Source organism: Pongo pygmaeus, chromosome 5 (genome assembly GCF_028885625.2).
Source record: "Pongo pygmaeus isolate AG05252 chromosome 5, NHGRI_mPonPyg2-v2.0_pri, whole genome shotgun sequence".
NCBI classification, from domain to species: Eukaryota; Metazoa; Chordata; class Mammalia; order Primates; family Hominidae; genus Pongo; species Pongo pygmaeus.
The window spans coordinates 111,750,897-111,775,821 of NC_072378.2; the positions used below are offsets into that span (position 1 = coordinate 111,750,897).

Here is a 24,925-nt window from a genome sequence, read left to right on the forward strand (position 1 = left end):
CAAAATGGCAAACCAGCTCTCCTGGCTGTGAGGTCACATGAAATAATAACGGAACTCATTCTCAGGAGAAAGGCGGCAGTGGCGTGTGTGGGCAGGAATGCTGCAGTGTGCTCCTCACACAAAGAAGCCCATGGGCCTCCCCCAGCTGGGAGTTGCATGGAGCCCAGGCTGCAATTAGGTTTCTTGTGGGGAAGTGACTGGAGACATAGGCACCCATGTTCCTCACTGTCGGGTAACTAAATCGCCTTTGGCAAAACTTCTTAAGTGCAATTATAGTTTTTAGAAATGCCAACCTTTTGATTCCAGTCTCACTTTGACCATTTCTCCCCTGCTCTTCCTATCTGAATCTCACCAGTCCCATTCTCCAGTCTGCCCTCGGCCTTCTTCCTTTCTGGACTGCTGACCACCTATGCTTAGGACCTTACTGTGCCTCCATAATCAGAGGGATCCCCTAAGGTGCAACCAAATTGTATAATTTAAAAAACTCCCCATCTTGAAGAACAGGCAGTTCATTGTGAGATGATGAAACTGTGGTGCAGAGATGCAAAGACACAAGATGTGTTCACATCACCAGCCAGTGGCAGGGACAGGGCCTGACAGCAGATATCTACAACTCAACATACATAATACAGAAAAAGGACACCAGCACTTGGTGGCACTTGTGAAGACAGGGAGCCTTCACATACTTTATCTGAGTCCAAACCTGACATTAATCCTGTGAGCTGGACTAAGCAGTTAAGCCACTTTCCCAAAATCTTGCGCCAGTAATGATGACGATGGGATTCATTCCCAGGTCTGATTGCAAAGCCTGTTCTTCCTTCTAGCCTGTACTGCCAAAATATTTCAGGGTGAAGGAAGCTGATGGAGTAGTTAACTCATGAGATGGGTTCCTCTTTGTGGCTGTGTACCTGCTTGTGGTCTAGTGAAAGGAGAACAGTTAGTGAATGTTATGAATGGCAGTGAACTGGAATTCTGGAAGATGAAGCTGGAAATCAGTAGGAAAGGTTGTTATTGAAAATGCCTTGGTTTCCTGGTGTGACCATAGTTTTATAATTTGTGGGGACCCTGGAAGATTCTGGAGAGGTGGGCTTTGTATTTCCAAGTGGCTCCCTCCTCCACAGCAGTCTAAAACCAGAAGGGCAGAGCCTTCTGGGGCGATAACCACTTGGCTTCAAGCACTGAAGGGTGGAGCGGATGCTGCCACGGCAGGCAAGCTTAGGAGGAAGAACAGTGGCTGCTGGGACCTCCAGGACTCTCTGCAGGGTTGTGAAAGGGGGCTGCTAGCTGCTTGCCCAGGGTCTCCTTGTACCTTTAGCAAAAAAAATGCTCTCGAGAATCCCCTGGACAGGCTATCTGCCTCCAATCATCACTCCCAGTGCTGAGACTGCCCAGAAATCCCTGGTCAGCTCACTGTCAAAGCAGGACCTGCATTACATCATGGAGGAGTGTGGGTGGCTCGATGTTTTTTACGTGAAGAAATTGGTTATGCCCTTCCGTGAGAAGGAACAGCTTCAACACGTAGGCTGTATGTATGCAAAATGCTCCTTGGGTAAAGGGTAAAAAGAAATCATCATGGAATCCTACCTAAGTGGCCTGAACTGGAAAAAAATAACTTGTTCATTTTATCTGGCTCTGGCTTTCCACGAGCAGCAGTGGTGAGGAAGCTTCCCGAGCTGTTGGCCACAGCTGGGGGCCACCCTGGGAGAGGCTTTGCTTCTGCATCTGGTTTTCTCAGTTCTCTAAGACCTCACCAGTTAATGTTTATTACTTACACCTCTAAGTAATCTCTATTTTATTGTAAATGACAATAAAATTCTAAGCCCCCCAAGTGACTAAGTGGACCCTCCTCTTGACCATGGGGATCCAAAGAAACCTGGAAAACTAGTTCAGGACATGAGGGGAAGGTGGGGGTCAGATACGCCTCGTTATACCCTCCTCCCTTTGGAGTTCAGGCACAACTGGCTGGCATGAACATTAAAACAGAGACCCTAAGGCTGACAGAACAGACTCTTATAGCAATATGATACTAACTCCAACCTGACACTAGCATAACATCACATGACAGATAACAGCCCCTAAAAGGAAATCAAAGTATTTTACCCTAAAGTGTATTTCCGTGATGTATTTTGAAATGGCCCTACAAAGCTGTCTCTTGTGGGGGAAGTTTGCAGGCAGGGGTGTCCAACCTTTTGTCTTCCCTGGGCCACACTGGAAGAACTGTCTTGGGCCACACATAAAATATACTAATGATAGGTGATGAGCTTAAAAAAAACAAAAAGTCCGTGCATAATTTTTGTGATATCTGCCACCTGCCACCACAGATAACTAAAAAAGTCCTTGCATTCAAATGGCTGGACACGAGTGAGAATCTCCTTCCCTTACTAGATCTCTTTTGTGACTCTGACTCCTTTGATAAGAGACATTTGCATTTATGCTCTCCAAAGCCTTCTTTTTGGAGGTTTCATCCACATGACAGGAATCTTTATCTTCCAGGCCCCCTGACCCCACTTACCTCAACTGATTTCAACTCTTCAGGCAAAGCTTAATTCTTTGAACCGATTGTCAGTCTGGAAATATTTAAATCTACCTATGACCTGAAGTCACCCCCTCCTTCACCTCCTGGACACACACTGCCTTTGAGATGTCCAGGCTTGCTGGCCAAACCAATGTATACCTTACATATGTGGGTTTCTGTCTTTGTAACTTCTGTCTCTATAAAATGTATAAAATCAAGCTGTAACCCAGCCACCCTGGGTACATGTTCTCAGGACCTCCTGAAGCTATGTCATGGGTCATGTTCCTTAACCTTGGCAAAATAAACTTCTAAATTGATTGAAACCTGTCTCAGATACTTTTTGGCTTACACTTGGTTTACTATTTTTAAGGTCAAAATTCAACCAAGTCTCAAAGCGCTCTCTTTGGAGTGGATATCAACAGGATAGGTATCTGAAAATAGCTTGTTTGTCTTGTCCACTGCTTGATAGTTAAGACAAAGTTTGCTTTTGTTGGAAACCTCCCAACATTTTATTGTGAACAATCTCAAACACAGTTTTCATAATTTTATACTGAATATCCATATACTTACCATCCAGCTTTTAACATTAATATTATAACATATGTGCTTTATCAAATAGCTATGCATCTATTCATGCTACAAAACTTTTAACTATACATTTTTTCATGGATTTTATTTTTCTGAAGCGTAGCTTAGGGGGAAAAGCATGCTTTTCAAACATGAGTGTGAATTCTTGCTTGAGCACTTACTAGCTGGGAGACTTTGGGCAGGTGTGTAATTTCTTAGAGCTTCAGTTTCCATTGTTATAAAATGTGGGTAACAATGCCTACGGGTGCTGTGCAGATTAAACGTGATAAGGTGTGGGAAATGTCTTGCACACAGTCAATTCAATATGCAGTAGGAACACATAACCAATTTTCAGCGCTCAGGCTATGCTATCTATGAAACAAAATTGAATTGGTCAAAAATAATGACAATTACCCAGCTATAGGTGAAGCAAGAATGGCAGAATGTTGATGATCACTGTTGGAGCTGGGTGAGGTTGCAGGGAGTCCAGTATGCTACACTGTTTACTTTCTATACATTTGAAATTTTCCACAAAAAAATGAATAAAATGTTAAAAAAGCAAATTGGTCACTGGATTTTGTCAAGCAAAAAAAAAAAAAAAAAAAAAAAAAAGAAAGAAAAAAGAAAAAAGGGATTTGAAATATTTAATAAGAAACCTCTGAGGAAGTAATAAGAAGTGGTGATACTGGGGTTACTGGCGCAGGGTTGGGGGCCCCACATCTCATTCTCACGGCTGTGGGGCAGCATGGGGAGGAGGAAGGACAAGCCTTGGGTATTTTGTAAAAGCTCCCCAGGTGATCTGGTTCACTCCTGAGTGAGAACTCCTGCGCTGGCAGAAAAGTGTGAAACCACACTTTCCAGCATATTAATTGTGAGAATAAGTACTTTGCATAATGCAAAGCTTGTGCCTCTAGCTAATTTGCAGGCAGATGACACAGCGTGAGAAGCCTCTGATTTAGTAGAATAAGAACTATTTGTAACTAAACATCCTCCCTCTGTTAAGTCAGGGGTAGGTTAACCAAGGACCTAATTAGAGTGCATTCTCCCACGTCACTTACAACTGTCTTAACTCGTAGAGCTAAGGGGTTCCTTTAGTGCTTTCAGAATTGGGAATCTGGAGAAAGGTGGAAGAAAAAAACCCCATGGACAATGTTAAACAGAAGTAAAAGGAAAGATGCTTTTTTAAAAAACAAAATGTCACCCTCCTGTTCTAGTTCCCGAATTCCTTCCCTTCCCTGCTGTGGTTCATTCTCTCTTGCTCCCCTTTGCTGGCAGCTGGAGGCAAGGAGGGGGCTGTGATGGAACCGCTGGGTGAGACAATATGTGTCTGGAGCCCTCTCGGTGGGGCCGAAGCAGCGTCTTTGTGGGCTGGGATCATGCGGAGGCAGCTAGAGTAGGCAGGCCAAGCTGGGCCACCGCAGGGGAGCAAGGCCATTTGCTATCCTGTGGGTTTCCTGAATGAGGCCAGGAAGGAATGCTTGTAACAGAGGAGACCTGCACACACACTCTCAGAGGATCAGAAGAATTTTTATACCTATGTGTGATGGACTGAATCGTGTCCCCTCAATGCATGTGTTGAAGCCCTAACCCCCAATGTAACTGTATTTGGAGAAGGGGGCCTTAAAGGAGGTTGATGAAAGTTGAATAAGTTCAAAGAGGTAGGGCCCTGATCCAATAGGGCTGGTCTTCTTATAGGAAGGGGAAGAGACAGCAGGGGAACTTGCAGAGAGAAAAAGGCCACGTAGGGACACCAGAGACAGTGGCCATCTGCAAGATAAGGAAGGAGGCTCACCAGACCCCGACCCTGCCTGCATCGTGAACTTGGACTTTCAGTCTCCAGACTATGAGAAAATATGATTCTGTTGTTTAAGCCACCCAGGCCTTTCCCCCGACATAAATGCCCACCTGAAAGGACTCTTTACCTATTTCTCTGGCATGTGTTATCTATGAATATGTTCTAAGACTTATTCAACACTTCAGTTATTTTTAAGCACCTATGATGAAAAAGACACAGTGTTGGACACAGAGGTGAATTTTCTAGCCTGAGGGACTAGGAAGAAGTGACATTTAAGATGAGCCTTGCTGGATAAGCAGAGACTGACTAGAAATTAAAAAAAAAAAACGATCCTTGCAGCAGATTAGACTTAGACTCTAAGCGACAGCAGGAACGCATCCCAAGAGGTTAGAAAATGAGTGTCCAAAGCCCTCCAAGGGCACAGAGATGGTTTGGTTTTGCTACAGGATCACATTCGAAGTGAAAGGGTTAGATGTGTTAAAGAGGTGGGTTGGACAGACAGATCATAAAAGGCCTCAGATGCCAGGTTAAGGTGTTTAGGCCTTTCTTGGGGGAATAACAGGAGCCTTGAGAAGTTTTGAAACAAGAGAATGACAAGATTGATATATGTGTAAAAAGGGAAAAGTGAAGAGACATGACATGGAGTAAGCACTTATGAGTGTCAGGCATCATGTCAGCACCACACGTCCTCTCTTTTAATCCTCAAAACAATACCATTTTGGACATGAGAAAGTTGAGTCACAGCAGGGTGGTCACTTGCCCAAGACCCCACAGCTGGTCAGTAATGGAGCTCAGATGCAACCACATGCCCCGTAGCAAAGTTAATGCCCTGCCCTTCCTGCCATTTAACCTCAAGCTCACCTCCCACAACATCATCTATTTTCCTCCCAGTCAGAATGGCTATTTTAACAGAGCCTGGAATGTACAATGCTTTTAGAGTTGGAAAGCAGGCAGATTAACCACAAAAATATCCAATGCACAGGGCACCTCTAGAAATATCATTCAGCCTTCTAAACAAAGACATATGTAAACCGGCTCTTGCTGTCTGTATTAGTCCATTCTCATACTGCTAATAAAGACATACATGAGACTGGATAATTTATGAAGGACAGAGGTTAAACTGACTCACAGTTAAGCATGGCTGGGGAGGCCTCAGGAAACTTACAATCATGGCAGAAGGGGAAGCAATCACATCCTTCTTCACATGATGGCAGGAAGGAGAATTGCCGAGCAAAGAGGGAAAAGCCCCTTATAAAACCATCAAATCTCATGAGAACTCACTTACTATCACGAAAACAGCAGCACGGGGGTAACTGCCCCTAAGATTCAATTACTTCCCACCGGGTCCCTCCCATGACATGTGGGGATTATGGAAACTACAATTCAAGATGAGATTTGGGTGATGACACAGCCAAATCATATAATGTCTTTTCCTATTACAACACAGTCAAAGGGTCAAGTTGGGAATTCTCCTATTGTGTCCTACAATATCAAAGTAACCAATGATCATAATTTACATATAAAGCTGCAAAAATATATAGGGGATATAGTTGTCCTAGGTAAGTAGCCACCCCAACATCGACTATATTTTTAATGCAATATAAACAGCTGCTCTCAAATAACCTCTGCTCCCCAAATCCAACAAGATCACCCAGTATCCAGGAAAACACAATGCTGTTTTCTGTGTCTACCTTTAAATGACAAAGTAAGTCATGCTATGATCATTTGATCTTTTGACATAGCTGCTCTTCTAAAACTTCAGGTATATTGAAAAATGAGAGTAAAAATCAGGTTAGAAAGAGTTAATTCCCTTAACATATAAAAATCAAAACATACCATGCCAGTAGAACAATTCACATTTTCTCAAATGTGCTCTCCTTCAAGGGCAAAGATTTTTGGTATTTTGGAAGCAATACTTACAAAGATAACTTGGGCACTATCTTTTTTTTTCTTTTAAGATGAAGTCTTCCTCTGTTTGCCCAGGCTGGAGTGCAGTGGCACAATCTCAGCTCACTGCAACCTCTGCCTCCCTGGTTCAAGCGATTCTCCTGCCTCAGCCTCCCGAGTGGCTGGGACTACAGGCATGCACCACCACACCCAGCTAATTTTTTGTATTTTTAGTAGAGATGGAGTTTCACCGTGTTAGCCAGGATGGTCTCGATCTCCTGACCTCGTGATCCGCCCACCTTGGCCTCCCAAAGTGCTGGGATTACAGGCATGGGTCATGCCGCCTGGCCCTTAGGTGCTATCTCGAAAATTATGTGTGTACTCTAAGATACAATTGTGGCTAATGGTTTGTTAGAAGAGAGACAAAACTGCTGAAAGCATCACTTCTATTCTGGCACCTACTGTGTGCCAGCACTGAGACCTGTGCTGGGACTAGATAGATCAGGATAAGCAAACTGAATCACATCAGGGGTTGTTAAAATCCCCTTAAAACTAATGAGGGTGTAAAAACTTTTTTTTGACGTTAGAATCAAATTCTGAGAGCTATTTCTTTGAAAAACAGGCAGCAGACTTTTCACTTCCTTGCCTACTCCCACTTCAGGAATCACGTGCTGTGGCTTTTCTATAAAATTTTCACAACACAGCCTATGTCTTCTACCTTCAAAAGGCAGTGGGGTGGAAGTGGGAATATGTACATGTATGTGTGTGTGCGCACATGCACGTATGTGGTTGTTGGGGATTCCTCCCTTTTTGCTCTATAGATATACTTTTCACACTGCGGCGTAATTGTTGGATACGGTTCTTATCCATTAAAAAAACTCCTTCGAGGTATATGCTGTGTCTTGATGTATCTCTGTTTTCCCAGACTAGGAACAATGCCCAGCACTGTTCCTTACATGTTTACTGAGTGAATGAATGATTGTTTCAACTGTGAGCTTTGTCTTCAGACTCCAGAACGTTCGACAGTCAATATATTCCTCATGGTAGGGAAAGTCAAAACTTTCAAAAATTTATATGCATGTGTACAAACAGATTTCAGGACAAGCTTATTGAGGTATAATTTATATACAGTAAAATTCTCCCTAAATATTGATAAGTGGATACAATTGAGTAAGAGCAGGTGGTTCCTACACACTTGCCAGGGCCCTGTTCTCCAGGACTCCAAATGAATGGAGGGACAGTGGGGCCTGGGAACCCAGATTTTTAATATCTTCTCAGATAATTCTGGTAATTCTGGTAAAAACCCCAGGTCAAGAGTCCCTGAAGTAGATGATGCTCTGCCACTATATTTTATATTTCCTTTCCTTTTCTCATCCCCAGGCCCATCCATCACTCTCAGTCAACTATTAATATTGAGGATGAAACCAAAACATTTCTGCTCAGCACCATACTTGGAAACAAAATCTAGGTACTCAGCCACTTGGCTGGAGTCAACTATAATTTCTGGTTATTTAGCAGAAATACAGCTGCTAAATGACATTTTGAAATGAACATGAGATATCCACTTAAAGAAATAAAAAGGCTTTGAATCAGCATGGGATAAAAGGATTGTGATTTGGGGGCTCTAAGTGTGTATTACTATAGGGAAATGGTGGGGAAAGAGAAGAAACCAAGCCACTCACAACAACACTGTTCTAATTCCAAACGCAACCCCACACCTGAAGTTTTTTAAATGGTGGATTTTAGGGGATCTGTGAATAGTTAGGTTGACATCAAGTCAAAATCCGCAGGATACAGCACTGAAGGGAATGTAAGAAAATTCATTTGTGTTACAGGAGGGCTGGCTTTGCAGTGCCATCCTTCAGTTAGTGAAAGATATCAAAAACATGATCTTCTCTAGCCTTCATTTAACTGAGAATGTTGGAAGATGTGGGGTTCTGGCCTCTAATTAGTAATATGGGACAATCTTTTCCCTATTTGAATTTCAATTCTTACAGCTAAGGGTTTGTATTTCAGTAAAGTCTATCACAACAAACTCCAGGAGTCTGTCGCCATTCTTTTGTCATTTTCTCCCCTGAGATTGTGATTATAATCTAATAATTCAAGTAGCGGGGTCAGTGGTCAGAGACTTGACATTTAGTGGAAATGGAATCTAACCTTTACTGATATTTCATTGTGAGTAATACTCAAAATGGGACTGACATATTGGGAGACTATTTGACTAGTTGGAAAAAAGAAACCTAACCACTGTTAATCAAAACAGAGGAATAACTGGTATAAAAAACAGATATAAGGCCTGCTTGTTCTGCTGAGGTCCTGGGGAGATTACTAGCTAGTAAATATTTTACAAATCCATTGATTAAGATGGGACTTTAAGAAAGAATGAATTAAAAAAAAAACACACACCCTGGCTTTGAAAAATGCCAATGAATTACTTCTAAGAGAAAGAAAATTATGGAAACTCTGCTGTGGAGAAATTTAAAAGTATGCTTTACACTATCATTTACAGGCAGTGTATGTTGGTCTCACCAGCTGCCAGGGCTGGCAGAAAACTGCTGAGCTAGCAGTTATGACCCAAACCAAGCATCTCTCTGTAATTAGAGTTAGCTGGAGAGGGGGAAAATGGCACAAAGAGGACAGGAATATGTGGTTTCAGATGGGGGGGAGGGCAAAAAAGCAGATCAAGTTTCTCTTGAGATTTAAAGAACCTAGCTGGGTGTGACCTTGGACTATGTCTTCTGTACTGCTGTGCTGCCCAACACCGTAGCCAGTAGCCACACTGGGCACATTTCAAGTGGCTTGTACAAATTGAGATATGCTGTAAATGTAAACTACATATGAAGTTTCAAAGACTTAGTATAAAAATATCTCAATAATTTAACATATTGACTGTATGGTAAATGATAATATTTTGGACATATATTGGGTTAAATAAAATATAAAGTTTAATTTTACTCATTTCATTCTACTTTCTTCTAACCTGGCTTCTAGATAGCTTTAAATTGTACATGCTGCTTGACTTTGGTTTCTATTGGACAGTGCTGATTCAGACCTTTACTTCTTCACTTGTTAAATGTGGCTGATGGTGGGAAGCTGGGGTGGTTCAGATGGGAAGAAACATTGTGGGTGACAAGGTGACATGTCAGGGTAAAGCATTATGGTGACTGCTTGTAGACTGAAAACTTTAGCTTAGGGAGTATGAGGAACAATCACAAGAGACCCAAGCTAATCAGGTCTGTCCTAGTTTATTTTGTGTTCTTATATACCTGTGACTGGGTAATTCATAAAGATAAGAGGTTTATTTAGCTCATCATTCTGCAGGCTGGCAAGTTCAAGTAGCATAGTGCTGGCATCTGCTCAGCTTCTCAGGAGGGCCATGTGCTGGGTCAAAACATGGCAGATATGTGTGAAGAGGCCAAACCTAGGAGGGGTGTCCTCACTTTGGAAGAACCCTAACCATTCCCTCGAGATCTAATCCAGTCTTCGGAGCATGAGAACTCTCTATCATAAGAATGGCATCTAGCTGCCCATGACCCAAATACCTCCCAACACCGCCACACTGGGGATCAAATTTCGGCATGAGATTTGGTGGGAACAAACCACAGTAAGGTTTACCTGGGTCCTCCTCAACCTCTCTGTGCTTCAGGTGGTTAAAGTGTAAAATGAGAGGTAGGACCAAATTCTTGCATGATGAAGTAAGTCTAGAGAAGCTCTTTACCTGCACCATTCCCGGTCACTCCAAACTCAAGGATAATTCTGGTAAAAACAAGTAGAATGACCAACAGAGATCTTTAGCCTCTGCCAGGACCCATCTGGAGAGGCACTGCTATTTATCTGTTAGTTCTGCTTCAGTCCCTCTCAGGGACTGAGCTGACAGAGTTCCTGTGACATGTTAACACAGTTAAAGACACAAAGAACAAAGAGTGCAAGATGGGAACAACAGATGTCACACCCTTCCTTAAGGAGTCAGAAAAATTCAAAACAGCAAAAATCCTACAGATGATATACAGAGGGAAATGTATTTGCTTTCTTTTAAACTTACATATGAAATACCTACTACTGTAATGTTAACCTACCAATTAAAAAATCCAAGATTTTATAATAACACCTTGGCCTATTAAGTAATCCAGTTAAATAATGCTTCTCTGAAACCCAACTTTCCCCCTCTTCAAAAAATCAAACATCCCCCAAATCAAAACACTATCACTTCCCAAGCATATTAATTTCTGTGTAAAAGAGGATGTTAAAAACAAACATACAAACAAATGAAAATGAAATTCCATTTATAAACAAAGCCTTGGCCTACCCAAGGCTGCCTCAGACAGCAGTAGTGCTGGTGCTGAAAACTGGCAACTGGGCTGGTGAGTTCCACGTATCTGAATTAGTCACTGCCACTGAAAAGTCGGAATGGTTAACATAAAGATCTCGGTTTCCGGTCAGGCATGGCTTGTCTGAGGTCCAGCAGCACCTGCCCTTTAGATGTGCAGAGCTTGTGCTTCTCCAGCTGCAGTCTCCTGGCTGACTTTCCTTGTTTAGGGACCTACTCAGTCAGGCAGGCACTTGCGGCCTGAGGCAAGAACTGTAGTAGTGGGGGCAGGGATGGGGGGCATGGCCAGAAGGGATGAGAGGGAACATGGAATTGTTGAAAAATCCTAGCTCTAAACCTGACAGATATGGCTTGAGTTACTCTCCCATAGAGTCTGGGTGACTTTGGGCAAGTCACTTCACTAGTCTAAGCTGTAATGTGGGAAGAAAGTGAAAAATGTTGTACCCATGAGGAGCCTGTGTGGTACCCGGCATGTAGTAAATGCTTTGCTAAAGTTATTCCTTCTTAACCCAAAGGCAAGAAAAAAAAATGTTTAGCCTAATCACAGCAAAATCCAGGTGACCACCAAGGAAATGGCTAGAAAACCATCACTGCAAAAATATGAAGGCCTAGGTCATACACTACAAATAATTCAGGAAGACAAAGGAAAGAGTAAAAAATATCAGACAATATTCCAAAGTAATAACTGAATCAGGTGAGGATTATCCATGGTTACTCAAGCCACTGGATGAAAGGAAGGTTGGAGCAGGATGTTCACAAATGACCCATGTATCAGACTACAGATGATTTATTAACTCAAGGTGCACCTTGACATTGGTTAGGTCTGGTTACCATCTTACCCAAGAGATGAAACCTAGCACTGAGGATGGTGGAACAAGGTGACTTCTTCTGCCCCCTGATGTGATGTAATATCAGGTGCATGACATCATTTATAAAGTATTCTTGGCAAAAGATGTTTAACCTCCACTTAATAACAAGCCTCTAGATCTAACCAATTTTAGGAAGAGAAGAGCACGCTAAACAATGCTGTGAAGAAGCAGACAAGCCCAGAGTGTAAGGCACTCTATAACACAGCGAACTCGAACTTTTCAAAAAGTCATTGTTTAAAGTTATATAATGAATGAAGGAAAAGTTATCAACCAAATTCATCAAGTGCATTTGATCGGTTACAGATTTTGGGGTGGGGGTGGGGAGGTAAGTTATAAAATATTGTTTGGGACTATATTGTTGAAATTTGAATATGAATTGAATATTAGATAATATAAAATTATTATTAAATTTTTAAGATGTGGAAATAGTACTATAGTATGGTTATATAAAAGAATGTCCTTATTCTTAGGGGATGGGTGGTGAAATATTTAGAGGTAAAGTGTTAAGATGTTTGGTACTTTTAAATGGTTCAGCAAAATTTTATATAATATGTATAATTTATATACATAATTGGAAGAGGGAATAAAGCAAATGTTGTAAATGTAGAACGAATGGTGAATTTAGGTAGAGCACATAAATTGTTTGTTTTACAATTCTCCCAACCAGCAAGTTTGAAATTTGTTTTATAATTCTCCCAACCAGTGAGTTTGAAATTTTCCAAAATAAAAAGTTGGGAAAGAAACTGGGAGAGAAGGAGAGGGAGAGAGGGAAAGAGGGGGAGGGGGAGGGAGAGGGAAAGGGAGAGGGAGAGCCAGAGGAGGAGGGAGGAGGGAGGGGGGAGGGGGAGGGAGGGAGGGGGAGGGGGAGGGAGGGAGGGGGGAGAGTGAGCGGGAGAGGGAGAGGGAAAGGGAGAGAGGGAGAGGGACAGAGGGGGAGAGGGAAAAGGAGAGGGAGAGGGAGAGCGGGGGAGGGGGGAGGGAGAGGGAGAGGGGGAGGGAGAGGGGGAGGGGGAGGGGAAGGGAGAGAGAAAGGGAAAGAGGGGGAGGGAGAGGGAGGGGGAGAGGGGGAGGGGGAGAGAGGGAGAGGGAGAAGGGAAGAGGGAAAAGGAGGAGAGGGAGAAATACAAAACAGGAAAGGAAAAAAAGATGAGATAATATCACTACTCCTTCTCTCCCTCTTTTAGAATCCCTTCAACATCTATATTCAGGTCAGTTGCCCTGGGTTCCTTTTCATTCAATATGGTTTTATTTTGACCAATTTAATAAATTTCATTGTGTGCTCATCAAACTGATGTAGCCACTGTCTCACCTCCCTTGCTGGCTGACATCAAAACTAAACTTTAAACAAAACTCCAACAGCTCCTGTAAGGGTTCACCAGACAGGAATGACGTTTAAGATAACAAATCAAAAACTTCTGAAATCAACACCTAATTTGCTATCACGATGGTTTTTAAGTCAGGTGGATGCGAGACTGTGGGCAGAGCATCCTACTGGGCTCTCATGTTTTCCAAAGACAGTACTCTCTCTCACACCTGCACTGGACACTGATAGAGATAGGACAGGTACAATACAACATGCTGACCAGCCAGGCCACTGGGGTTTTAGAGAGTCTGTTTCCATATGAAGTGGGCCATGCCTGAGTTCTGATGCCTGGGGCAGCAATCGCATGACCTGCAGAATAGCCACTCTGGATTCAACTTTCAGGGAGTGAGAGCTCCCAATGAAGTGGAAATTAATTCTGTGATGCCTTTAACACAGAGAGGGCTATAAAGGATCTGGATTCAGATAGTGTGGGTGTGCACCTGGCTCTACTGCATTCTAGTACAACCTCAGAGCAGTGTTTCTCCATAGGGGTGCTATGAACACTGTGTTAGGGACAGCTCTTCACTGGGCAGGACTGTTCGAGGCACTGCAGGACATTTATCATCCCTGCCCCACTTTCTCTTGTATCATGTGCCAATGGCACCTCCCAGTCTTTGTGAGGACAACAACAAACCCCTACCCATCCCCCCCCCCCCCACACTCCCAAATGCCTCCTGCTTTAGACATCAGCTAAATTATCTGAGAGCCTCCAACTGGTGATAACATTGATTGCACTGCCTAGGAAGTGGTTTGGGAAGATCAAATGTGCTGCAGCTTTTTCTCCCCCCTACTTATTAAGGGGATGGAGTCCCCTTAATTTTTGAGATGCAGTCTCACTCTGTCACCCAGGCTGGAGTGCAGTGGCGTGATCTCGCTTCACTGCAACCTCCACCTCCCAGGTTCAAGTGACTCTCCTGCCTCAGCCTCCTGAGTAGCTGGAATTATAGGCATGTGCCACCACATCCGGCTAACTTTTGTATTTTTAGTAGAGACGGGGTTTTGCCATGTTGGCCAGGCTGGACTCGAACTCCTGACCTCAAGTGACCCACCTGCCTCAGCCTCCCAAAGTGCTGGGATTACAGGTATGTGCCACTGCACCCAGCTAGCTGTTTACAAACTTAAATGAGCTATGCCTACGATAACCTAATATGCATCTGCACAGGCAGCCTGCCATCAGAGGAAAGGCTGTGGGGTGGGACCAACCACCTGGATCCCAGGTGGGAACTATTACAGTCTTATCTCTCTAGTAATGCACTATAACATGTGACAACTACTTGTTCTGAAAATGTTTCCCCTTAATAAGTGGGAAATTTTGGTTTATAAGTGTTGCTACAGATAAAAACTACAGCACAGTGTGAATTTTAGAGTGAAAGCAGATGGCAAATACTTGGGTGATTGTAGCAGAGGAGCAGGATGGCCTCCCGCAAAGCAGCTTCAAGGAATCTGGTTTAGAATGTTGCCAGAACTAACCTGGAACGAAAACCTCTTAGTGAGCAAGTGATACAATGATTGTGGAAATTACTTTAGGAACCAAGATTACACAGTAACACAGAAGTTGACACCCTACCCTCCTATGCACAGGGCTGATTTTCAAAATGATGTGCTTTAGGCATCTGTTCTTTAAATATGTAAGTGATGCTTATGGAAGGGAATCAGTCTTAAAGGCAGGGCCAGACTGCTGCATACAACCTCAAATGGAACTATAAGCCCTGAAGAAAAGCTGAGAATGGAGACCGGAACAGGGATTCTCACAATTTCGTGTGCATAAGCACCGCCTGGAGAGGCTGTTAAGAATAAAGTCACACACCTGCCACAGGGATTCTGTCTGATTCTACCAGTCTGGGGTGGGCCAGGATCTGTGCGTTTAAGGAGCTCTTAGGCCAATTCTGAGGAAGGGGCCCACAGGCTGCTCAGGGAGACTCAGGGATAGCTCTCCAGAGGGCTCTCTGGTGGGAGCCTCCGCCTTTAACTCTCCCCATGGTATATTCTTGCTCTCATGTTACGGCCTTCATGACTCAGAATTTAGGTAAAAGCGTTTCTCCAGCCCCTAGGTCTGGTTGGATTTTGGGTTACAAAATTGTCCATTTTCACTCTTTATCTCAGCTTCTCCTCCCCCTGTACACACATTGTGTAAATAAGAAGCTAATTTTATTTTGCAGACCGGACAGAAAGTTCTGACCTCTCCTTGAAGGCCAAAAGTCTCAGGTATTAACAGAGAAGTTAAAGGCTGGGAGGGAGGAGGTAGAGAGGGTGAAAGACACAGTCTTAAAGAACAAAAGTAAAAGCAGATACCTACCCTGGGTCACAAGCCAACAGCAAAGGCATGGAAATGGCCCCTGAGGATCACCCAGGGGTTGGAGTGGAGCAGGGGCAGTGCTGGCTGGGACACACGGGGTTGCAAATGGATAGTTTTCCCACAGATACTTACATAAAAATATTTAGTGCCAACATGGTGTTTTTATCACCTCCCTCAACTCTGTTTATCAGTCAGTGTTCCTGAATGCCTCCAAATCCCATTCATCTTAAAAACAGTAGACTGATAAAATCTCTGTATCTCTGGACTTGGCCATCTGAAATGAGATCTTTTATCTTCCTCTTCTCTGGCTTTCCAGAATACATTTTCATAGCATTCTTGCAAAAGAAAAGACTATCAGAAAAAGAAAAATGAAGGGTAGTAAAGTTGAAAGAGTATTACACCACAGCTTTTGGTAAGAAAATATTTATGTCCACAAGCACACACCACACCCTTTCTGGGAAGATATTACTGGCCTAGAAGCCGGGTGAGTGCATCCCAAAATATACTTCACAAAAAGCACCATTACCCTCCCAAAATAGGCCCTATAATTAGGTAAAGTCTTTTGCAGTGGGTTGTCCTATATCATAAATTGACATATGTTGCTTTAATCTCCCTGCTTCAGCAAATGTAGCCATATTGGGCTACAAAAGCTCTCAGCGACTCACATTTAAACCAGATTGTGGTGTCACTAGCAAACTGATGCAAATAAACAGCTCTGTGTACCAAAATACTCAATCTCAATCATCTGTAATGAGATCTCTCTCCTCCCTAAGCACATTTTCATCACACCAGAACCGCCTTGATTCAAAAAGAAGGACTAGCCCAGACTGAAATACTGTTTAATCTTAGAGGTCATCGAATGACTAACACATCTGAAGAAGCTGGGGTTGAAATTTAAAATACGAGACAATCTCTTTTGTGTAAATGCTGGGATCATGTTGTGTGAGTCTTGTTTTTATCTTTAGTTGACTGTCATTCTGTATAAGCCGTCAGAAGCCCATCTGTCTGTCTGAATTCATTTAGGTCATTTTTTGCTTGGAGTCAGGGGTAATAGAAGGGATAGCCTCTCAGCAGCCTTTCTACTCCGATGATTTTCTGAACGAATTTAAGTTTTTTAGCTGTATATTTACATATAATCAAATGTTAAGATATTTCAATTTTTAAACCTTCAAAATACTAAGTACTTTAAACATTTACACTTTAAAAATTACTTATAATCTCAGAGTTTCTCACCTTGGCATTACTGAGATTTCGGGCCCGATTGTTCTGCATGTGTGCACGAGTGTGCGTTACTGATCTATAAGATATATTTTAAGACATTTGGCAGCATCCCTGGCTTCCACCCACTAGATGCCACTAGCACACACCCTCCTCCCTCCCCTAACTGCGACAACCCAAAATGGCTTCAGATATTACCAAACGTCCTCTGGGAGGGCAAAACTAACCCCAGTTGAAAACCACTGCTCTATGTATTTATGTGTTTATATATCACTCCTTGGCATGGCCAGAAAAAAGAAACCTAGGCTTTTCAAGGCACCTACAAGTTTAGTTTGAAGAATTTCAAACTTCCTATGACTTGTAATGAGGAATCGGAATCTGTGACACAGTACTGCCTCTAAAGATCCATCAACAACACCATGCTGCCTCAGACTGAGGGTGCCAGGACCTGGCTTCATTTCAGACAAGGCCTGTAAGAGGATGAGCTGCGTCTGGGCTCTTTCTTGCACTGCCACCCTCCCTACTTTTAGGAGCTCCTTTCTTAGAAGGCTGCGCTAAACAAATCCTTTATGATCCATGACCAGACACTTCATACTGATTGTGAAGGAAGAGGATTGGGTGTCTATTAACAGCATCCACAGAAGCAATGCACCCTCTGTGCTCCTCCTGGGCCAGACCTGTGGGGCAGTGTGTCTAATGCTGGCCTAGGTACACAGGAGAGGTGTGGGGAAGCAGAGGCCTCCTCAAGGAGCTCTGCCAGATGGGGAGGGATATGAAAATAGCATCAGAGGACAAAGAGGCCAGGCCCGGGAGATGGTAAATTCACCCAGAGAAGAGAAGATGAATGAGGAAGGATGGGGTCTTCAAACATTTGGCGGGCTGGAGTGTTAGAAAGTGAGTGGACCTACTTCAAAGGTGACTAAGAGCAATAGGTGATTCAATAAATACTCAACACATTTATGCCGTCTATGTGCCAGGCGCTATCCAGGCACCAAGACTCCAGGGAGGAACAAGACCAAGTCCCTGTCCCATGGAGCACATATACTGTATTAATAGTTCAATATAAGGACTAGATTGCTTTTCTTTCCTCCCTCCTCCCTCTCTCCTTTGCATTCCTCACTTTTTTTCTTTTTTCTTTCTTTCTTTTTGTGTGTGTGTGTGTGTGTTTTTTTTTTTTTAGATGGAGTCTCGCTGTGTCACCCAGGCTGGAGTGAAGTGGCGTAGTCTTGGCTTACTGCAACCTCTGCCTCCTGGATTCCTATTTTTAGTAGAGATGGGGTTTTATCATGTTGGCCAGGATGGTCTCGATCTCCTGACCTTGTGATCTGCCCGCCTCAGCCTCCTAAAGTGCTGGGATTGCAGGCGTGTGCCACCGCACCCAGCCTCCTCACTTTCTTTTTAACAAGTTGGGCTAATTGTTCAATTTTTAAATGCTGGGGTTTTTTTTTTCCATTTTTAAAATTCAGGTCTAATTAACATTCAAGAGAACTCACCCTTCTACTATACAGTTCTGTGAGTTTTCACCAAAGCATACAACTGCATAAATACCACCAGAACTAAGATACAGAACAACTATATACCCCCTCCTCGCAAGGGTTTCCCTGTAGGCCCTAACTGTCCTTTTAATTGAACCAAGGTACCCTGTGCAACAGCAAGCTCCTCATCTCTGGAATAATTTGAATTCCCTTGTCAGGGATCAGTAGAAGACATTTTTTTTTTTTTTTTTTTTTTTGCTAGCAGGGGATTGGGCCAGACAACCCTTGAAGCCATGTCCCTCTCTTTGATTCTATGAAATGGCAGCACAGTCACCTACAGACATCTGACCTGAAACACTGGCCCATCTGCAATGCCACGGCTGAGTTTCCCAACCACAGGTAAAGGCCCCACCCAAAAGCCAAATTCTTTCGGTCAAAGCTCAAAAATTTCAGCCCAGCAACTGGATCCCTGTGAAGGCTACATAATAGGCATAGACAAAAATGTAAAATCAAAAGAAAGGTTTGGAAACGAAAGCTTAAACATGGCAACTGAGGTCCAACCAATGGTATCATCTACCCCCACCCTTCTTTCCTCATAAATGTGATTCAAAATGACATTAACTCCACAAATGAACAAAGCTCAAACAAAGGTGACCTCACTGGTTGTGAGGATGGCAGGAAGTGAATTAGTTAGCCAAGCTTGTCTAAGAATGGGTCACCAGGGTTGGAGAAGGTGGTAAATGTTGCAGGGATTCCCACAGGTTCTTATGAAGTTCTTATGAATATCCCTAAGTTCTTATGAATATTGGGGGAGGGGTTGTGGTGAGTAGGTGGGATGCTCTAGCAACATCAAATGGATGTAACTGGCCCATCCCCAGCAGCCTTCCTGCTGGAAAATAAATATGCCTCTTGGTAGCCTGACTTCAATGGGAAATGTCTAGTCACCAAACAAGGCTGCTCTGTTCCTAAGAATGACTGGCTTTATTGAACCCTTACTATGCTCCAGCACTACCTACCTCATTTTATTCTCACAACAACCCTATGATGTAGGTAACATAATAAGCCTCATTTTACAGAAGAAGAAACAGGCTCAGAGAGGTTATCTAACAACCAGTAGGTACAGAACTTACATTTTAACCCGGGTCTCCTGATTCCAAAGACTGTCCTCTTTCCCTGCTAGCAAGGTCTGGGTGGTTGCTGAATTGAATGTTCTTGGTCTCCCAAGACCACTGTTATGCTGGTCTGTGGGCTGGCTCCCAGGCAAGCTGGACTTGTAGCTTCCTTTAATTTTCCATTTCCTAAGCTGCCTGCTTCTCTTTCTTTTAATATATGGGTCACACGGATTTCTCTGCTTTGGAGAATTTATTTTATTCTTTGGGTCTGCAAGTTTATTACTCTTATATTATATGGCTGGCTTAGCACATAAATGCCAAGGGTATTCTTTAACTGGCATCTGGAAACTTTTCTAAATATAGACTTATTACGTTTTAGAAAACCCCATATTGCTTAATACTATCAGCAATAACAAGAAAAAGTATCACACTGTCAGAAAACATCAATTCAATGTCACATTTAATTATAGAACTCCATTCTGCCTGAGTTTAGTGCAGAAGTAAAAGATGCACAGAACAAGGCAATAGCTTCCCTTCGTGAGCACCATTTTACAGCAAGAGGCATTAGAAGTAAATGCAGCAACACTTACCAAAATTTCCGCCAACGATCACAAACTTTATATACACCACATGTCTTCTACAACAGCGGCAGGACTGGTCCTGAAAAACAATACCACAACAAAAGAAAAACCACATCATTAAACAGAAATAATTGAATACATATTATGTTTCTCTCTGTAAACTGCAACCTCTTCCTCTGCTTCGGGCACCCATCGATGTACTAAATTCCACCTACCAGTTTCCTCTGTTTTTCCCAGGAAGATGAAACCAATTTACAAATTATCTCAGTATTCACTAATAAAAAATTTTAAAACTGGACAATGAAATATACCAGAAACTATGCTTATAAATATCTGAATGTTTAGCCCTTTGAAATATTTGAAGACAAGAGAACAATGGAAAAATATCTACAGGTGAACTCATAACATATTTCCCCAAACCAATTCCTCTTTTCTTTCTTTCCAGTAATATCCTCCCTTCTTGCTAGCTAGCTGTGAGACCCTGGACAGTTTTCCCAACCTTTCTTTTCTAGGCTTTATTATGTGTAAAATAGAGATTACTGTACTGACCTCACAGGATTGCTATGAGGATTAAATGATATCAACTAAAGAACATATATACATGACATAGAAGGGCTTCTAACAGCCTCTGGCACACAGTAAACACTCAGTAAGCCTGAGCTGTTATCATCATTCTCCCAGTCCCTCAGGCCTGTAAACTAACACGGCCTTCTTCACCTCCACTGCAAACCCTGGCCCAGTCCAGCACCGCAAGAATTCCACAGTGGTGCTGGGAACACATTGCTTCTCCCTATTTTCATCGTTACACTCCATCTGGTCAGCATCATGCCTGGCATACACTGGTCTCTTGGCCTCCAGTTTCTTCCCTTCCCATCCAACTCTCATGGCTGCACAAGGAATCCTTTCTAAACACAACCTACACAGCCTGTCCTTCCTCAACGGATGCACCTTCCACCACTTCCTATGACCTGTGAGTTTACCTGTTGAGTCATGCTAGCCTGGCACTCAAGCTCACCCCAGCTTTTTGACATTATCCTATCAAATGCTGTAATGCCCAGAGGCCTGTCCTGCCTCTGAGCCTCTAGGCAGACCATCCCTTCTCTGGTAGGAGGCCTGGCCATTGTCAAAGGCAGGGGCTCTTTACCTTTTGTACTATGGCAGTCTAAAGACATCTTTCTCCTAATGATGTTTACAAATGCTTGAAACTAATACATGAAATGCACAGGAGTCAAACAGAGTATACTCTTATACAGTTATCAAAATATTTGACAAAATTGTTATGAACATCTTTCAATACTTAAATAATTTCCAACAAGTGTAATATACTGTAATTTTGAAGTACTATTAGGATAAATGATACTTCAGAATATCTATAACTATGAAAATATTCATAATTTCTATTAAGGACAAATAGCTAATGCTACTTTCATAATATTAGGAAATGTACGATTTCAGATAAGGGTTAGAGACAATGACGAGATCGTGTTTTTCCCCATCCAACTTCATCGGCCCCCTGAATTACATGCATGGACCCAGCTTCAGGCCTAGCTTCATTCTCATTGACTTTTCCACCTTGATTTTCCCAAAGCAGTATTATCTTATGCCTCTTTATTTTTCTCTTTTTAAAAGTACTTTATTTGATATAGGTACTTTAAATAAATGTACTACTTTTAAAGTCAGCCTTTTAAGTTGTCAGGGAAGGTCCTACCTTCTTCCCTATTTTGAAACTCCTTCCACAGTTAATAATGCCTTGCCTTATCGCAGCACAGCAGGGAGGCGCTCATCAGGACTGTTGAGTCCATCCACGGGTAATGGTGCAATCTGCTTGTCCTACATGAGCTCAGGTAATCATTAATATTATCTCATTGCTCCTTCGCAGCCTATGAGGTCCTAAACATGTAGATGGGACACCTAAGCATTCTATATTTAGACTATAAATTACTGAAGTTAGGCAACACAATGTTGTCTTGTTTAATACTTCTCTTTTGAGAGTGAGCGATTAGTCCATGCTGTTGACTGACAGATCACCTGGGAACAGACTAGCTGTTCAATTATTCTGTCAATATACAGGGCGCCTGTGTGACACAAGCATAATGCCTGCCTTCCTGGGGCCTCAAGTCTAGCAGCTTTCCCCAGCTAGCCCAGAGTAGCAGATACTCTCTCAACCTTTCAGGTCCTTTGAATAGACAAGACACAACTGGTGATTTCCTAAGTATGGGCACTTTGGTGATTCATGCTGGTGAGGCCAGGTACAGTTGCTCTGGCCTCTACAAGAGACCACACCAAGCTCCAGCTTCCCATCAGTCTCATAGATGTGAACCGGTGGTTCTGAGGCAGGTTGGACAAATAGACTGAGCAGTGAAATTCCATGTCCCCTCCTGGGTGATGTTGTCTTTGCACATGAGGTCCAGGACAGCAACTACCACAGTGACTATCTCGGGAAGGTCTACTCAGCGCCTGTCCACATACTTCATGCTAAGCCTGCTGAGCCTGTGATTGTCCAGCCTCAGCGTGGACACTGGTCCTTCCATCTTATCAACCTTTTTCCTGAACAGCTGCAGCTCAGGAATCCTGTGTATCTTTTGTCAAACACAACAAAATAACAGAACAGTTCTTCCTTTTCAAACGAATAGAGCATAATGACTTTCTCCACTGAAAACCACTTATAAGGGCATTGTGACCATCTGCTTTGGCAGAAATTCAACATTGGCAGCATTTTTCATACCCAATATCATGACAAGTGACTCTTAGGACAAGTGGGGGTGTACTCTCCCTCCCCAATAACCATGACTGATGAGATTTCCACTCACAGAACAAAGGCTGGATTTGGCACACTCTTCTTATACTTAAGGCTATTTCAATCCATTTCATTTGAATTTGTTCTTTTTGAGACACACCAGATACATGGTATTCATTACCAATAAAAATAGCTGAATGATAACAAAACGGGTGGCATGACTGTTTAATCTTTTGTTTCAAGAGCTGCAATGCCTGCATCACCATAAATGAATGAAATTTTTGTGAGTGCTCCCACGTAACAATTCTGCTTTTAATACATATCACAGACTATTGTATGACTCCCAGTATAAAGTTAAAATGCTAATTACACACTGAAAACAAGCATCTCTAATACAGTTCTCATCTGCATGTGGTCATTCCCTCTTTCTTCTTCCCAACAGAGCCCCCATATCTCTGCACCCACAGTGCCCATGGGCACATGGCAGCACCTCCAGCTGGGAGTGGGGGCAGGTCAGTCCAAGGTTTTGCAGTGTGCTGACCTGCAACATTCGCATCACCCGGGAGCTTGTAAGACCTGTCAGCTGAGGCCTCACCCAAGCCAACTGAATCAGAATTGATTTTGAAAGTTTCCCCAGGTGATCTGTGTGCACACTGAAGTTTGAGAAGCATCGATCCAAGAGATACCCATTCCTACTGCCAGTGATTGGTTTAAGAATAAGCATGTGGCCCAATTTAAGCCAATGAGATGTGAAGAATGTTTTTCTGGGAGCTTCTACTCACTCCTTTGGGAGAAGCTCCCTCCTTCTGAATGTAGTGTGGAATACGACACCTAGAACTTCCACAGCTATTTTGTTTCAGTATAAGGATAAAGCTGGTCCAGAGACAGAACAAACACAGGGAAGCAGAGTGTAGGTTACTGCATTAGGTTGGCGTTGAAGTCTGTGGTATCTCTGGATTTCCAATAAATGTCTTCTTGTTTAGGACTCCTTGACTTGGGTTTTCAATTACCTGCAGCTGGAAAACATCCTGACTAATCAGTCTCCAACAAAGCATTATAAAAAGAACAGAATGCCAAGGCCCTGGGCTCAGTCACACGTGGGACAAGGCAGGAGGTCCAGAGATCAAAGCCATAGTTGAGAAACTCCTTTTGCTCAGGGAACTGACCCCATAGTATTTCCAGTCCTGATAACCATGGTACATTTGCACATTTCCAAAAGCTTTCTAAATCAGCCAGTCTAAATGATCAACTGGAGGAAATGCTGAACACTTTCCAAATTATTTTAACCAGGATGGTCAACAGTTGCCTTCCCCAGAAGCCACACTGATATGTCATTTCCTGTAAAGACAATGGGAGACTAATTGCTCAACTTCAGACTCTAACAGGGAAGACAACCTGTGACATGTAATTACTGAAGGGTAAAAAAGGAAAAGCTTGAGGTTCTCCAAATCTGTTTCTGGATCTGCTCCAATTACTTGGGGAAAAGGAAAAAAAAAAATAAATAAAAGAGCCAGCTGGTCTGGGAAAAGATTTGAGGGACTGGCAATTCACTTGGGAAGCCACCCATACGTATTTTATACGTATCATTGGTACTTATTAAAGACCTTTCTGAGGAAACCAAATAGACCAGCTATTATACAAAATCATACGTGGCTTTGGTCTAATTCTGCTTCACACACAGAAGTGACAGAGTCAAGGAGAAATGGATGTCTACATGGACATTATCTCTTTGGTGTGTCCTAACTTCTTAGCCACAAGAGCATATTTCTGGGGTTAGGTCTGTTGTATTGACTTGATGAAGAAACGTGCTTTCTATCAAGGAGTGGAACATTGACTGATTCTCCACAGGATGTTCCCAGGTTCTGTCTCCTCAGAACTTGTTCTCTCTCAATACTGTTTTGCTATCTCTTTCCTGGTACATACACTTCCACTGTCCCAACTGTCATCCCATGGGATAAGTTTCACACCACATCTCTAGATCTATCTCCCATGTTCCCAGTTCCTCTGCCACCCCCTACAGATAGTGCCTTGAGGGCACGGTTTTGGTTACTGTTATTTTCCCAGTGCTTAGCACAGTGGCTGGCACTGAATATGAAATGTTTGTTGAATGAATAAATGAAAGGCTTCACTCAGACTCACAGAAGTTCTTGCCTTCACCACCTCTCTCTGACTCTGGCATCTCT

The 24,925-nt window shown here is 42.9% G+C and overlaps 1 protein-coding gene across 4 annotated transcripts in view; it reads right to left on the reverse strand.

Moving 5' to 3' along the window:
- FYN (FYN proto-oncogene, Src family tyrosine kinase) overlaps positions 1-24,925 on the reverse strand; it is a 217,372-nt gene that overhangs the window by 105,282 nt on the left and 87,165 nt on the right. For all 4 annotated transcript variants that reach the window (XM_054491040.2, XM_054491039.2, XM_054491036.2 and 1 more), the window contains one exon: positions 20,015-20,084. The gene's annotated coding sequence lies outside the window, so the exon portion shown is untranslated. The remainder of the gene's footprint in view (positions 1-20,014; positions 20,085-24,925) is intronic.